Here is a 13307-nt window from a genome sequence, read left to right on the forward strand (position 1 = left end):
CCAGGCTTGCAATGCGTGATGCTGATGAAGAGCCACCAAGAGACGCTCCAGTGCGTCCTTGTGAATGGCCTTCGGAAAACTTTATGGATCGAGCGGGGATTAAGGAAGAATTTAACGCATATTTGCGTAACGCTAATCTTGTGAGCTTCGAGGAGGAAAAGTGCCGCCAGTACCACTATCTCACTAGTTCCCTTGTGAGAAGGTTTAAATTTTCATCTTCACGTAACTCTCTAACTGTCCTGTTTGATCTTTATGAAAAGTATTATACGACGGACTTAGAGGATTTTACCACAGCTTGCAAACTTCCACAATGGGGTAGTGTCAGGGAACCTCGCAAATCTGAATTTAGAGATTTTCTTACTAGTATAACCGTGGAGGAATCTAGAGATATAACACAAGCTACCATAGGGAGCATTCACTTTACTGTTATACATTATTTTGCTCTCTTCATAGGTAGATGCATTAATGGTAAAGATGAGGCATATCACATGTGTGTCCCTGACCTCAGTATTCTTAGGAGTGCTGCGTTAGGAGATAAATCTTATAATTTGGGAGCCATTGTTGCACGTAGGTTGCATCTTAATAGATTTAATGGAGATTTCTTTGGTGGAATTTATGCAACCTGTATAGTTGATTTTCTTGGTGTAACCATATGTAATGATGATATGGAATTGCCTCCTGCTTACCTAGACTTTAATGCTATAGTTCACCACCAGTTTGTTGAGAGGAATGAATCACCCCTCCAGTATCGCTTAATCTTTGACAGACGCCGTGCTATGCGTATTACTCTCCCTGCTCCTGCCTTCTTTGATTATCAGGCAAAAGGAAGATATGTTATTATCAGAGAGGAGGCAGATGAGTATGAGAGGAGGGCGGAGGCAGCTCGCCGCCACGCTGCAGCTCAGGAGGCGATAGCCGCTACATCTCAGTACGACCCCAACTTTTACTATGGATATCCGCCAGGCCAACCATGGCCATAGACCAACTTAGGCCAAAAGCCTAAGCTTGGGGGAGTACGTATTTCCCACTGACATTATATTCATGTTCACACACTCATTGCTAGATGTCGGTGCTCATACTTTTTCATTGTAATATTCATGCTAGTTTATTTTCCTTTTATGCTTTCTTCTTGTGTGTTTAATATACCTTAAGAAAAACCAAAAAAATTAGTTGTAGCCTTTAGCTAGTTTTAATTTCCATGCTTGTAGTAGTAATTAAAAAGAAAACCCAGAAAGATTTCATGTTCTTATTTTTGCTTGTTGGGAGCTTTCTCGTGTAAATAGTTTTATTTCTTTTCTTTGGGGGTCGATAGGAGAAGAACATGATTAAATTGTTGAAGTGGCTCTTATATGCATTATTGTTGATCTGACAAAAGAGCCCATATTGCCTTGTCTTCTCATGTTTATTGAATGCTTGCAGAGTCCAACTTAGTCCAATGCACGTGCACTATTATTATTATCCACATCGTTCGGGCGTGCAAGTGAAAGGAAATTATGACGATATATGATGGACTGACTGAGATGAGAAAAGCTGGTATGAACTCGACCTCTCTTGTTTTTGTAAATATGATTAGTTCATTGATCCTGATTCAGCCTATTATGAATAAACATGTTTGCAATAACAACTAGAGATCATAGTTTCTTGTGTCATGCTTGATTAGCTAGGAGCTTATAATGGTTTACCTTGCGTGCCAACATGCTATTAAAATGGTTGTGATGTGGTATGATAGGGTGGTATCCTCCTCTGAATGATTTAAGTGACTTGACTTGGCACATGTTCATGCATGTAGTTGAAACAAAGTCAACATAGCCTTCACTATATTTATGTTCATGGTGGATTATATCCTACTCATGCTTGCATTCAGTGTTTATTAATTTTAATGCATGTTCATGACTGTTGTCACTCTCTAGTTGGTCGCTTCCCAGTCTTTTTCTAGCCTTCACATGTACTAAGCGGGAATACTGCTTGTGCATCCAACTCCATAAACCCCAAAGTTATTTCATATGAGTCCACCATACCTACCCATATACGGTATCTACCTGCCGTTCCAAGTAAATTTGTATGTGCCAAACTCTAAACCTTCAAATAAATATCCTGTTTTGTATGCTCGAATAGCTCATGTATCAACTAGGGATGTCTGTATCTTCCATGTTAGGCGGGTTATTCTCAAGAGGAGTGGACTCCGCTCCTCACTCACGAGAAAATGGCTGGTCACCGAGATGCCCAGTCCCATGCTTTATGCAAATCAAATCAAAATAATTGCAAACAAAACTTCCCCTAGGACTCTTGTTAGTTGGAGGCACTCGTTGTTTCGAGCAAGCCATGGATTGATGCTTGTTGGTGGAGGGGGGTATAAACTTTACCATTCTGTTTGGGAACCGCCTATAATGTGTGTAGCATGGAAGATATCGCCATCTCTTGGTTGTTATGTTGACAATGAAAGTATACCGCTCAAAATATTATTCACCTCTATTTCAAAACCGAGCTCTGGCACCTCCACAAATCCCTGCTTCCCTCTGCGAAGGGCCTATCTATTTACTTTCATGTTGAGTCATCATCCTCTTATTAAAAAGCACCAGTTGGAGAGCACCGCTGTCATTTGCATTCATTACTGTTATTTTACATTGAGTATAACTTAACTGGATCTCTTTTACAATAAATTACAATGTCTAGTCAGTCCTTGATCTTTAAACGTGCTCTGCATTTATATTTTGTGGTCTCAGAAAGGGCTAGCGAGATACCATCTTGTTATATCATATTATGATTGTTTTGAGAAAGTGTTGTCATCCGAGATTTATTATTATTGCTCGCTAGTTGATTATACCATTGATGTGAGTAAACATGAGACCTAAGCGTTATTGTGAATATGGTTAGTTTATAATCTTTGCTGAAAACTTGAATGCTGGCTTTACATATTTACAACAACAAGAGCAAACAGAGTTTGTAAAAGTTTTTCTTTATCACTTTCAGTTTGTAAACTGAATTGCTTGATGACAAGCAAAGGTTTAAGCTTGGGGGAGTTGATACATCTCCGTCGTATCTACTTTTCCAAACACTTTTGCCCTTGTTTTTGGACTCTAACTTGCATGATTTGAATGGAACTAATCCGGACTGACGTTGTTTTCAGCAGAATTACCATGGTGTTATTTATGTGCAGAAAAAAAAGTTCTCGGAATGACCTGAAACTTCATAGAACGTCTATTTGGAAATAATAAAAAATCCTTGCAAAAGATGAAGACCAGGGGGGCCACACCCTAGCCATGAGGGTGGTGGGCCCCTTGGAGCTCCTCCGACCTCAACTCCAACTCCATATATTTGCTTTTGGGGAGAAAAAAATCAGAGAGAAGGATTCATCGCGTTTTACGATACAGAGCCGCCGCCAAGCCCTCAAAACCTCTCGGGAGGGCTGATCTGGAGTCCGTTCGAGGCTCCGGAGAGGGGAGTCTGTCGCCATCGTCATCATCAACCATCATCCATCACCAATTTCATGATGCTCACCGCCGTACGTGAGTAATTTCATCATAGGCTTGCTGGACGGTGATGGGTTGGATGAGATTTATCTTGTAATCGAGTTAGTTTTGTTAGGGTTTGATCCCTAGTATCCACTATGTTCTGAGATTGATGTTGCTATGACTTTGCTATGCTTAATGCTTGTCACTAGGGCCCGAGTGCCATGATTTCAGATCTGAACCTATTATGTTTTCATCAATATATGAGAGTTCTTGATCCTATCTTGCAAGTCTATAGACACCTACTATGTGTTATGATCCGGTAACCCCAAAGTGACAATAATCGGGACCACTTCCGGTGATGACCGTAGTTTGAGGAGTTCATGTATTCACTATGTGTTAATGCTTTGGTCCAGTACTCTATTAAAAGGAGGCCTTAATATCCCTTAGTTTTCCGCTAGGACCCCGCTACCACGGGAGGGTAGGACAAAAGATGTCATGCAAGTTCTTTTCCATAAGCATGTATGACTATATTCGGAATACATGCCTACATTACATTGATGAATTGGAGCTAGTTCTGTGTCACCCTAGGTTATGACTGTTACATGATGAACCGCATTCGGCATAATTCTCTGTCACCGATCCATTGCCTACGAGCTTTTCATATATTGTTCTTCACTTATTTACTTTTCCGTTGCTATTGTTACAATCACTACAAAATACCAAAAACATTACTTTTGCTATCGTTACCTTTTGCTATCGTTACCCTTTGCTACCGTTACCACTACTATCATATTACTTTGCTACTAAACACTTTGCTGCAGATATTAAGTTTCCAGGTGTGGTTGAATTGACAACTCAGCTGCTAATACTTGAGAATATTCTTTGGCTCCCCTTGTGTCGAATCAATAATTTTGGGTTGAATACTCTACCCTCGAAAACTATTGTGATCCCCTATACTTGTGGGTTATCAGCAGCGCGCACGCGTTGCTCCAGCAGCGCGCAAAAAATGCAGCACGCATGACTCGCCGGGGCATTGCATATATGGCATTTTGGACACAAAACGGATTTGAAAACATTCAAAATGCAATGAACATGATATATAAATTTTCACACAAACAAGTTGATAAATAAAAGTTCATGCCCACAAGTTCATCCAACCAAGTTCAATATGCAAACCAAGTTCAAGACAATGAAAGACACATCAATCCTCCTCCTCGTCTTCATCCTCATCTTCGGAAGACGATTCTGCCTCCTCCAAAGATGATTCTTCCTCCCTCTCCTCATCGCGCACCGCATCACGTGAAGCTCCAGCGGTGTTGGCAAGATCTTCAACAGCACCTTCATGGGAATGTGTGTGAGGAGGCACATCGAAAGACATTCCGCCCATGGAGGCCGGAGGTGCACCCATGCCTCCCATGAGAGAAGCAAAACGCATGTCTCCCATGGCGTCCATAGCGTCGGGGGGGTGCTCCAAAGCCACCCATGCCTCCCATGGCACCTAAACTGCCCACGGAACCTCTGAAGCCACCCATGGCGCCAAGGCCACCGCCACCAATTGCACCGAGGCCACCGCCACCCATGGCACCAAGGCCACCGCCACCCATTGCACGAAGCATGGCTCTTTTTTGGATCAAGACTTATTCACGTGAAAGATTGACAAACTCCTTTTGCGCCTCATTGAGGTTAGATGTGTCCAAGAAGAACAAGTGCTTCTCACATTCCAACAATCTTTTTCGCTCCTCATTGCTCACCTTCCTCTCCTCCAAAGCCACCTTCCTCTCCTCGGCCGCCACCCTCCTCTCCTCGGCCGCGACATCTTTGTTCCTTGCCATTTTCCTCACCTCGTTGGCTTCTTTTCTTGCCTTCACAATAGCTTCCATAACATTTTTGAGATCATCATCTCCTTTCCTCTTCTTCTTTTCTTTTGCATCTTTCTTGCACCCATCCGGTCGTTTTGGCTTCGAGTATGAAACCGAGTTGGGTGTGGGGCTTCTCTTGCCGTCACTTGATGCATCATCCTACTCATCATCATCATCATCATCATTCAACTCAATTGTTCGCTTGCGTTTGTTGCTCAAATTCAAATCATCAAATCTTCACACTTCTTCCATTTCTCATCATCCTTCAACATGTTATAGTAATGAGGCAAGGTAAAGACCCTTCCTTCCTTGATCTTCCCCTTCTTGGTTTTCCTCTCCTCTTCTTTGAACAAGTTTCGTGCAATGTGGTACTACATGAAAACAAACCAAGTTAGCACTTCGAACACCAACAACAAGTATGATGAACATGTATGGAAATGCCACTTACTCTATCGTCCTCATTTGTGCCACTTGGGTTCAACTTGTCAACCGCCTTTTGACAAGCCGCCCACTTTTGACAATCCGAGTTGATTGTCGACCACCGGGACCGAAGTGATCTCTCGGAGCGGTCAATTCCACTCACATTATGAACATCATAGTGTTCTTTCATCCGCCCCCAATAAGCATCTCTACTTTGATCACCTCCAATGGATGGATCCCTCGATACTTGCAACCAAGTATTGCATAGTAAGATGTCATCGGTGTTGGTGTAATTGCCCGCTCTTCCTTTCGGCACGTCGACAATGCCCTCACCCTCCTCGTCCACCTCGAACTCATGGTCTACAAAATGCATGTCATTGGTTTGAGACCAATGCGAATTGTTGGAGCCAACACCCATAGTTGACATGTATGCATCATCGTTGAGACTACAAAGTTTTTTGAACAATGCGAATAAGCTATCTATATGAATGCATTCAAAAAATAACAAGAAAAGAAACGTTGATTTCTTTTTTTACCTTGGGGGCATTTCGTCGAACACGTTGTGCGCGTTGGCCGCCGGCTCAACGAGTGAGCTCGCCGGCGCTTCGGTAGCCGCCGCGCCCGTCCCACGCCCTGCAAGCTTCTTCCTCCTCGCCTTCGAGGTGTCGGAGCCGTCCGCCACCTTGTTCTTCTTTGCCGATGCCTTACCCTTCTTCGGCCGCGCCGCATTGGGGAGCTTCGAGGGGGGGGAGGGGGCGGCTCGGGGCGGCGCCGGCGCGACGCCACCCGCCGCCAAGGTCATTCGCGGCGGCATGAGGAGGCCGCGCGCGAGGCCGATGGTCGGAGGAGCTCCGGCAGAGGCGAGGCCAACGCCCCCTGTGCTAGGGTTTGCGGCGGCGGCGGCGGTGGACGGGTCGCGGCTAGAGGATGGGGTGAGCGGGGTGCCGGCGCGTGCGTTCATGGGGTGCAGTTCCCCGGCGCCGGTGTGCGCGGGGCGTAGGAGGCGAAGAGGAGAGAGTGCAGCGCGAGCGCTCGAGTGTGCCGCGTGTGGAAGTGGGCGCCCCAAATACACTGCGCGAGATAGCGAATCGAACAGTGCGCCCAACTCCTTATACCGCGTGCGCAGTTATTGCGCGCCCGCTGAAGACACCCGGCGGGTTGCGCGTGCTAAAAACGCCAAATTTGTGGCGCGGCGCTTGTTTAGCGCGGCTGTTGGAGATGACTTAGCGTGGGTCAGAAACACAGGCGAGCGAGCGTATGTATGGGTACGTGGAGGCGCTGGACTCTAAGGCACACGTACAGCTCAAACCGAGTTTGTTTTGGACAAAAAAAGGGAGGACCGAGTCCTTGTGTAGACGCGGCGAGAGGCAGATCGATTCAGCGAAGAAAAGAAATCCATCACGTTGCATTCAGGGCCGGCCCTGAAGGGGAGGGGGGGGGGGGCAGGGGGGCGGCCGCCCCGGGCCCCCGAGATCTAGGGGCCCCCTCCCAGGTGTAGTGTACGTATAAAGGTAAGTAGCCCATTGGGCCATAGCTTCACGTAGAAAAAAAGGAAGCAGTCCAGGTCCAGAAAGGAAGGAATGGCAGTACGCAAGTAAATCAGTGTATGATTGTGAGGAAACAAATCAGCGTAACACACGTAAATCACGTCCTTCCGTTCTGTTTATTCCATACTATCGTGAGACAATCTCCCTTCAAAATAAAAACAATCGTGTGACGTGATTTATTCTGTAATTTCCTATATTCTCCGTTCTCTGCAGGCTCCAAACCCTAGTTCCCAAGTCGCAGAGCCTATTGAAAATAAGCATTGGAGGGCTGATTGGTATCGATGCGCTGTACGCGATGACGACGCAGCATGAACATCGCCTAGCCCTGAAAATTGGCAGTGCCGGAGTGGGGCGCACACGTACAACGCCGAGTGTGTGCCACCAAAAATTCACATCACAACATCGCCGAGCGTCCAATGACTGATGCCGATCTAATCAATTTGAGGTATTGTATGTCATATTACTATTCCCTACTCCCCGCAAAGAAAAATTCACTATTCCCTACAATTTCAAGTAAACCTTCGTGCTTTGAGGAAGAAACAATTTGATAAAAGTAGTTGCCAAAATAAAATTCTTCAAGCTCAGAAGGACTTTCATGTTAAATATTTGTTTGCTTTGCTTGATATGAACCACTTCACTGAAGTAAAGGATTTAAGGAAGTCACGGTGTTTAAAGATTTATTCGGATTACTGTGCATGTGATTGTTCCATCTTAGATAAAAAAAAGCTTTTAAATTTTGAAATTATTAGTGAACCATTTGGGATAAACAATGCCTGAAAGAGATTAAATGGTTAGACAACATTATGCATCAAGAAGTGGATGACATTGACTTCGACATCGACACAATCATAAGTCACTTTACATTGAAGAATCTTACAAGAAAATTTGAAGATAATATGCATTTGATGTTTATATTAAGGGCCCCAAATTTTATGTTCGCCCCGGGCCCCCAAAATCTCAGGACCGGCCCTGCGTTGCATCCATTGGGTCAGCGGGAGGCGTTGCAAGGCAAAAAGTACTATTGGAAGTTGAGCCAAGACAGGAGGTGCTACACGTGAAGACCAGAAGGATTTTTTGGTTGGAATTGCTAATAGTACGCGGAAGACCGGATGTTCTGTTTGTGTACTTGGGGCATCACGTTTAAAGCTTGGATAATTTTTTGCAGGGTCAGCCGTATAAAGAACCATGGCGCCAACGGGTATTAGGTTTGAGGTGGAGAAGTTCACGGAACTGAAAACCTTAGGTTATGACAGACATGGATGAAAAGTTTGTTGGCGCAATAGAGATGCTTGAAGGCGTTGCGGAAAGTCGTGACAGCTATGATGGAATTATCATGTGATGGATTAGAACTCGCGGGACACGATTTGGGAGCCTCGAGCGTGTCATGCAGCCGGACAAGTTCGGCTGGGTCAGACTTGTCAGTCTGATGGATCGACGTGAGTCGGTTGGTACAGAAGACGGTGGTGGGATCGGCGACGATTACATAGGTGTGTGATGCTGATGGTGGCTGACTTCTGGGCGTGGAAACACGCGGCACGGGTTTGAGTGCTTGTGTGGCTTCGACAAGACTATGGCGCGGGGTTGATTCAAGACGGTGCACACTTGAGAGCCTGAAGTCGACAGGGCGCGAGGGTGGACTGATCATCTAGCATGGAGTCATGCTGAAGGTGGAGCTGGATTGAGGGGCTACGGTGTAAGGATCCAGAGAATCGAAGCCTATTTCAGCTGGGGAAAAGCGAGGGACACGTAGTTCGGACTGGAGCCCAGTGGTCTGATGGAAGCGTGAAACTCGTCATCGGTCGGTGATAATCGGTGGTACTCTGCAGTGGGGGTTGAGTGGTGTGGCTTCACGACCCTTGAGACTCGAACGGGACAGCGGAGGCTCGACCCGGTAATAGCGGCGAGGCGTGCGGTACGCACGAGGCATGAAGACGGACCAGGGCTCTGGTGGTCATACATGTGGTGAGACAACTGTGAATTTGACTCAGGGTGACTGCATGCAATGGTGAAATTCTTTCAAGTTTCAGACAAGCGGTCAAGAAAGGAGCGGTGATGTTGAGTTCAGGTAACTCTTATGTGTGACATGCAATATGTGAGTTGTTCACTTTCACGCAGATCAATGACCAGTGTGTGATGGTGTTGGACGGATGCTCTGGAAGTTGGGAGCACAAACTAGAGTAACAAGGAACTTAATTTTCCTCGAGTGTTGACTGTGGTCATGAAAAGAAGGGACTACAAGTTGCAGCTGGAGTCATATGGAGTCTTTGGAGTAGCAGCGGTACTCATGAGATAAGCTCAAGTCCAATGTACATGGAAGTTTGATGCATGGACAAATTCAGGGTGGTGGAGTATATTCGACAAGGTGGAGTTCGTTGGAGTTGTGTCGAATATAGTGCACAAGATAGGTTACAGTTGGACTTGTAGTAGTATTGTGTTTAGATAGGATATGGAGTCGTGTCCTAGTAGGACACTTGTATCCTAGGCCTCTCATATATAGCAGGGCTAGACACACGATGTAACCTATGCCAACATAATAGCACAGGCACGCAAGGGGGAGCCGGCGGCGTGTGCCGGCGCCCGGGTGGCCGAGATGCGGTATTGTGACGGTGTCACGGAGAGGAGCGTCCGTAGTCATGCCCCGGGATGTAGCCATATCGGTGAACCTTATTAACAAATCTCGGTGTCGTGCTCGTGTGATTTCTTGGTCCTTGGATGATTGACGGTATGCCTCATGCTCACCGGTGAACCTCGTTAACAAATATCGGTGTCGTGCTCGTGTAATTGCTTGGTCCTCGGATGATTGACGGTATGCCTCGGATTTATTCTAACAGTTTCCAGTTATATAAGAGCATCTCCAGCCGTTGGCCCCCTAGGAGGCGCTAAAAATCACCCCCTGGGGGTGCACCGGCGCAAAACGCGCTGGGGGCGTGATGCCACCCAGTCGCGGCGCCCACGGGATTTTTTTGAATGTCGCAAACACGGCGAGTTCATGCATATTTCGGCGACTTCAAACCAAATTCGACCAAACACGGCACAAACACGCCCACTCATACATATTTAAATTATTTTACAAAAAACACACTACTAGGCCCGCCCGCCGTCTCGCCCGCCTCGCCGCTCCTCGCCGGCCGCCGCCCTTGCAGTTCTACATGCCGAGGAGGCTGTAGAACCGCGTGTAGTCGCCGCCATCGTCGTCGTCGTCATCATCGTCGTCGTCGTCGTCGCCGCCTCCGTCGTCGCTGCCTCCGTCATGGCCGCCGTCCCTGCTGCAACCCTTCCCCGGTTGGCACGGCGGGTTGGACGGTCCGGTGGCGTCCTCGTCGTCGTCGCTGTCGAGGAACACGACGTCGTGCTTGTCCTCGCGCCCACGCTTGCGGGCGGCGATCTCCTCCAGGACCCGGGTCTGCCGGGTCATCTCCGTCCGGAGGTAGTCGTCGCGCGCCCACTGCAGGGCGTCCGCGTCGGAGAAGCCGCGCCGGGCTATCTCCTCATACTTCGGGGGGAGACTGGGCTCCGGCTTGGGCGCGACGAGGACGAGGCGCCCGGAAGCGGGGCTGGAGTCGCCGATGCGGATACCGGAGCTGCGGGTGCGCCGGCTAACAGGCGTGTCCTGGGGCTCCTGGGGCTCCGGCTTGACGGGGCGGAGGCAGGGAGAGCCGGTCGACCAACCGGACGAGGAGGAGGACGCCCCGGGGTCCATGCGCCTCGGCATCCACGAGCTCCCACGGCGGCGAGAGTAGGACGGCGGGGAGGGGTACTCCAGCCTCTGCGTGTTGCCGCCCTCGATGTACTCGAGGACGGCCTCCAGCGTGCGGCCGGGCACGCCCCACCATCGGCGCCGCCCCTCGGAGTTGAGCCTGCAGGAGGGCACGACGCCATTGGTGGCCTCGAGCTGCTCGGCGTGACGGCGGCGGAAATAGGGCTCCTAGAGCGGGCTGTCGGGGACGTAGCGCGGCCCCTCCTTCGCCGCCCGCGGTAGAGAGGCGCGAATACGCGCGATCTCCGCACGACGCGCCGCCCCGATGGGCGGTGATGGCACCGGGATCCTGCCGGCGCTGATTCTCCACGCCCCGGGCACCGGCATGTCTGGCGGGACCGGGTACTCGGCCTCGTAGAGGAGCCGAGCTTCGTTTTCGTGAAGGTGGCGGCGGTCGAAGCCATTCGCCGCCGCGTCGTCGCTTGGGAATCGTTCGGCCATTTCTACGAACTGTGACGGCGACGGGAGAGGGAGGAAGGGGAGATAGGGTGCGTCGGCGGTGGAGACTCTGCATGTGCCACCGCCGCACTGGAGTCGGCTTATATAGGTGGAGGCGGCGCGAGCACGCGTGGCGGCCTCGTCTACGCGTGGCATGCGCAGGGACGCGCGTCGTCACGCCTTCACTGTGCTGCCCGTGAGGCATCAATGGCGGAGGCTGACCGGCGCGGCAGCGCGCGGTAGCTTTGGCATTGATTCGCCGCGGGAAACGAAGCGATGAGAACGACGAAGCGGCGAGAAGCGAGACGAGTCGCTGGCAAGGAGGGCCCGCGGCTCTTTCGCGCCAAAAACGATTCGCCCGGCGCCCACGAGCGCCCCCAGCGCACCGGGTTCGGGTTGGGTCCGCTGGCGCCAATTTCGGCCCGAGTCGGCGAAAATTGGGCCCTTGGAGGCGCGACTGGGCTGATTTTTTGGCGCCGGCGACCGAAAAGTCGCCTGGGAGGACTTTGTTGGGGCGTGGCCGGAAATGCTCTAAAAAACGTATGTTTCTATCATGGGTCTACCATAGTATCGCTTTCTTTTTACATTTGGTGAATCAAGAAATGTTTAAACTGTCGCCATGAAAGTTAAAATAGTACCCTGTATATACCATATCTGTTAATTGTTATGTGACAAGAGTTCTCCCGTCCACTGTCATGAAAGGGTTGTAAAGAAACACACAAATGCGGAAAGGGAACCGTTAGGATAGCATATGATATAACCATCCTGAAAGTTCTTACATTATATTCAGAATGGAATGAGCGCTTTTTACCCGCTTTTTTCTTGCTCAATGTTAAACATAACACCCGTATGCTTATAGTACTTAAACTGTCTTAGTGCAGAAAATGCAATTAGAATTTAATACAATTGTGTGGTGATAATACTAAGAATACTAAACTAGCAGAGAAAGCAATACAACAGTGGTAATAAACAACAATAGAGGCCAGAAGAGCAATAAAATGCTCTGATCTAGGAAAATTAGCACCATACGATTTTATTTTATTTGAAATGGTGGCAAAGATTGCCTCATCTATTAATTAAGTAGAAGAAAATTACCTAGTTAATTACGAAAAACCGGGCAAAAAACCAGAACAATAAAGGTCAAGCCCACTCTCAAGACTGAAACACACAGGACAAAGCCCTTAATGTCAAGGTAAGTGGTGAGTCAAGACAACTTGTGGCAAAGCTAGCAATTCGGCGGAGTGGGCAAACCATAGACTCGGACACCCAACTATCAATGATGTGCTAAATATGCTTATAACAAACGGTCAGACAGTCCGGCCATCTTCTAAACCGCTTACAACAGTGCGGTTTTTGGGCTTCACATTTCGCATTTGACCTTATATCGAGATGATGCGAAGGGAAAATTTGTTCATCTCGACGAGAGGCACAACTTTCACAGTGATTTTTTTTCTTTCAATTTGAGGTCTTTGGGACAAAATTGCTCATTTTCTAACTGGTCCAACTGGAAAATAGAAAACATGGCCTAGACAAGTCCGACCACTTGTCCGAGCCAATCATTTCAAAGGCTCGTGGTTTAAATAATCAAGTAATATAAAACATATAGTTTGATACTATGCTAATTACACCTATGTATGGTAGTAGGTCTAAGATTTTCAGGAAGGTGTTAAAATGTGCTCGAAATTGCAATATATTATTTAATATAAAAAATAAAGTTCACTATCCGGGATTTTTAAAAATAGAAGTCATTCTCGAGCCATGTCAAATGATCTACATAACATTTTTGACAACATTTGCCAACATAGGCTTTTACCAAATAATTTTTTGGGGGGAC

Source organism: Triticum dicoccoides, chromosome 7A (genome assembly GCF_002162155.2).
Source record: "Triticum dicoccoides isolate Atlit2015 ecotype Zavitan chromosome 7A, WEW_v2.0, whole genome shotgun sequence".
Lineage (NCBI taxonomy): Eukaryota > Viridiplantae > Streptophyta > Magnoliopsida > Poales > Poaceae > Triticum > Triticum dicoccoides.